The 4,462-nt window shown below is 43.8% G+C and overlaps 1 pseudogene across 1 annotated transcript; it reads right to left on the reverse strand.

Moving 5' to 3' along the window:
* Positions 1–3,064: 3,064 nt before the first annotated feature.
* LOC309967010 (26S proteasome regulatory subunit 10B-like) lies at positions 3,065–4,223 on the reverse strand (annotated as a pseudogene). Its single transcript has one exon. The product of its transcript is annotated as a 26S proteasome regulatory subunit 10B-like (transcript).
* Between the last annotated feature and the right edge of the window lie 239 nt (positions 4,224–4,462).

The following is a 4,462-nucleotide window of genomic DNA, read 5'->3' on the forward strand; positions in this document are numbered from 1 at the left end:
TTGTTTATATTTAAAGGAGACTTCACATTGCTACCCTAAGCGGAAAGACAGTATCATTTACCACAAATAGTTGGTAACCTGCTAATAATGTAACTATGAGAATGACACTTGTCTGTGTATGCATGCTGTAATTGATGTTTACTGCATTTTGGGAAATACCAATATAGTCTATGTAATAAATGTGAAGCTATCATTTTATTATTGTTTGTGAGTCATAGGCAAAGGCAGAAGAGGGTCTTTTGTTGTGTTTGGTTTTTTGGGGGTTTTATCCAGGAAGAGGGTGGGGTGAGATTCAGAAGATCTGTATTAAAGAGGGAGGTCTGCCTAGTGCGAGGGAGCAGCCTTAGAAAACTGAAAACAACCAGAATGTGGATAGCGGGAATTTATGAAGTAGTGTTAAGTATAAAATCTGCTGGATGGCAGAGGTGAGAGCTCAGGGATTCTTTTCTCCAATGTATGTTGATCTTAACTCTCTCTTGCATCCTTGCAAGGCAGGCTAAAGTATATATTCTTAGAGCTCATGGATGGTGAGGGGCCAGTGCTGGATCTGATTCCGCCTTAGATTCCCTGCCCTGCCCCCAATGCTGCAGCTCAGACACTTTGTGTGAGGAGAGAAGGGCTGGTTGGGGAGTCCTGACCTGGCAGCTGGGACTGAGGTTCAGAGACTGCAGAAACTTGTCCAAGTTCATGGGCTTATAGACAGGAGACCTGGGACTAGAATCCGGGTCTCCCGATCCCCCTACCATTATTGTTTCCGGAAGGCTCTTCTTGGCTCTTTATTGCACCTGTTTGTATAGTGAGATGCCCACAGATTTCTTGCTAATAGACTGAGCTTTGCTACTCACAGTGTGGTTCATGCCAGCAGCAGCAACAGCACCTGGGAGCCTATTAGAAATGCAGACTCTCGGGCTCCACCCAGACCTACTGAATCAGAATCTGCATTTTAACAAATCCCCAGGTAATTTGAATGCACATCAATGTTTCAGAAACACAGACTAAGATATTACTGTTGGGTTTATTCATCCAAAACCCTTATTTCAGCACCTACTATCTGCCAGGCTCTAGTAAGTGCTAAGCAAGCAGAGGGTCCCAGGCCAGTCAGTGAGACAGATGAGAAACCAGAGATCACAGACCTACCACTGACTTTTATTTATTTATTTACTGCTCGCTGAAACAGTAGTTGCTTTATTGATTTCCCTAAAGATGAATCACTAAGAATTCACTGGTGGCTGCTGTGGGTGGTGTATGTCCATCCAGCATGCTTTGCCTTTTGTCTTCTTCCAGATCATTTGGAAACTTCTCCCCTACTCATTTTTTTTTAATTCAAAAATATTTATTGAGCACCTTTATATGCCAAGTCCTGTTCTAAACACTTGATACAGTGGTCAAGAAATGAGACAAAGCCCCTCTTTTCAAGGAGCTTCTTTATATTCTAATAAAGAATGAAAAATAAATAATATCAAAGAGTAATAAGTCTTCTGGAGAAAAATCAAAGTGACAACAGGGTCAGGGAGGAGTGTTCTTTGGGTAGAATGGTAGAAGAAGGCCTCTCTGAAGATGTAACATTCCCACCCAGGACCTGAGAAGGAGCCAGTCCTTTGACATCTCAAGCAAGAGCAGTCAGTTGGTTTTGGTGGGGCTGTCACTCAAGGTGCTAGAGCTGCCCTCTGGCAACAGTGATTGGTACAAGGATGAGCATGTGATCCCAAAAGAGCCAATAAGAGTCTTTCCTGGGGTTGATGTATAGACATGGGGAGAAACCAGTTGCTAAGGAGATTTCTTTGTGATCTTCAACAAGTCTCTTGCCTTCTCTGTGCCTCATTTTACTCATCTGTGAAACAGAAGGGTTAGACCACTTGCCACTTCGGCCTCTGCTACCTGGAACTTGCAGTTCTGAAAGATCCTGCTTTTTGAAACAGAGTATCACAATGCTGGCTTCTTTGGGGGTCTGTCCTCCCTCCAGCCTTCTCAGATACATCTCAACAACAGTCTTAATAACTGAAGCTGACTCCTATTTGAAAATTTTAAATGGTCAGCCTCTGCCCAGCAGGGATTCTATCTTTTAGAAGTTTGTTGAGGTCCATCTACCATCCCTATATTTGTTTCACAACTGGAGGTTGGGAAGAAGGATCTAGGCTCAAATCCTAGTCTGCTTCTTATTCGTCAGGTGACCCTGAACAAGAATTGTAACTTCTCTGAGTCTCAGTTTCTTCATCTGAAAAGTCAGTATAATAATAGCATCCATCTCGTGAGGCCCTTTGGAGAAGTATATGAGCTGTCACAGGCACCTCTCATGCCCAGATCTGTGGTCTGTGGATCGATGTCCTTTCCTGCTAGACTGTAAGCGGCATGGGGGTGTGAACTGGGACTGATTTTACGTACAATACAGTTAGCCATTATTTTCTTTTATTACTGTTGAGAAAGTTAATGTTGATTTTTGTACTTTTAAATAGCTATGCCAATCTGCTACCAAGATTATAGAAAGGCTGGGGTAAGATAGGACTTTTTAGGGGCCTCTAATGAAAGTGTTTGCATAGAGTACATGGGAATAGCAAGAGGAAAAGAGAACAGACATCTATTGAGCACATCCAGTATGCCAGTCAGTGTGCAAGAAGCCTGTACATCCCGTGCCCATTAACCCCTCACCACAATCCCAAGAAGTGGGTAGGGTTGTTATCCCCATCAGGCGGATAAGAAACTGGAAGCTCAGAGAAGTTATGACACTTGTCCAGGATAACACAGCTAACGAGTGACTCAGATGAAATTCAAACCAGTCTGGCTCCAGGGCCAACTTCTTCCTACCTCTTTAAGATGTAATTCTTCAGAGGTGATAGGAAGAATCCATCCTTGGTCAGGAGTCAGGGAAGTAGGTGTTCTCTGGTAATCAAGGAGGGAAGAGAGACCTTGCATGTAAACTGAGGCAGAGCTTCTGTGCTGAGAGGGTGATCCTGGGCTGAAAACAGAGGGCATCTACCTGTGTGGTCCTGTAGTGACCAGATCTCAGGTACTGTTTGTTGAATGTCACTGCTGTGCCATGCTCCATTTTTAGCTTTACAAGCATCGCTCACAGGAGTGCCAGGAAATAGGGATGTTGTAAGCCAGACCTACCCAAAATCATGATCAGCAAGAATTGCAAACATACTTGCTTCAGTACAAACCTTTCTAAGTGAGCCACATTTCTAAGTCCTGCTCCATTAAAGCCATCAGAAAGCTTCACAATTGCTTCATAATCTATTTCACCGTGCTTTGGAATGGGACCTGCATGGATTTTCAATATATCTAACCTTGCTTGTTCGTTTGACAAATCAGTATGTATTTTTCTATCTAATCTGCCTGGACGAAGCAAACTAGGATCCACTGTATCTGACCTGTTTGTAGCCATGATCAGTTTAACTCTATGTAGAGTATCAAATCCATCCACTTGATTCAGTAGCTCCGTTAAAGTTCTCTGAAGCTCTCTATTAGCTGAAGTACCCTCAGGAAACCGACGACCACCAATAGCATCTATTTCATCCATAAAAATGATGCATGGCTGACGGTCCCTGGCATAATTAAACATTTCTCTGGTCACACGAGCACTTTCACCAATGTACTTGTCTACACTAGAACTAGATACAACCTTTAAGAAATTGCAGTCCAGCTTGCTAGCAACAGCTCATGCCATGAGTGTTTTTCCTGTACCTGGTGGTCCATATAGCAAACAGCCTTTTGGAGGTGTTATTCCTACACGTTGGAATAATCATGGGTTTGTAAGAGGTCATTCTATTACCTCTCTTAATTCCCGAATCTGTTCTGATAGCCCTCCGATCTCAGAATAAGGAACATTCCCAGGGTCCTCATGAGACATGTTGTGAACCAGTGGATCTACCTCTCTTGGCAAATACCTCATGATAGTCAGTGTAGTCATATCCAAAGCAACTCTTGTTCCTGGCTTCAACTTACTTTTGTCAAGCCATCGACGACAACCCACAACATATCTTGGTCCATTTGTAGCTTTAACAATGAATTTTTCTTCAGTTAATTGCTTAAGTACTTCACCCACAATCTGCCCAACACTTTGTAGGGCCTTCACATCATTTTCAGACTTTTCATACTGCTTGGCAAGTTCTTTTAAATTGTTCCCTTAACTCCTTGAGACGGCTGTCCATCTCCTTGTGCTCCAGCAGCTTCTCTTTTTTTTTTTTTGCGGTACGCGGGCCTCTCACTGTTGTGGCCTCTCCCATTGCGGAGCACAGGCTCTGGACGTGCAGGCTCAGCGGCCATGGCTCAGGGGCCCAGCCGCTCCGCGGCATGTGGGATCTTCCCAGACCGGGGCACGAACCCGTGTCCCCTGTATCGGCAGGCGGACTCTCAACCACTGCGCCACCAGGGAAGCCCCGGGAAACTATTTTTAACTTTTTAAGCAACTATTATCTGTTTTCCAAAGTGACCATACTATTTTATATTCCCACCTGCAGAGTAT

This window comes from Leucopleurus acutus (assembly GCF_964270905.1).
Source record: "Leucopleurus acutus genome assembly, chromosome: 10".
NCBI classification, from domain to species: Eukaryota; Metazoa; Chordata; class Mammalia; order Artiodactyla; family Delphinidae; genus Leucopleurus; species Leucopleurus acutus.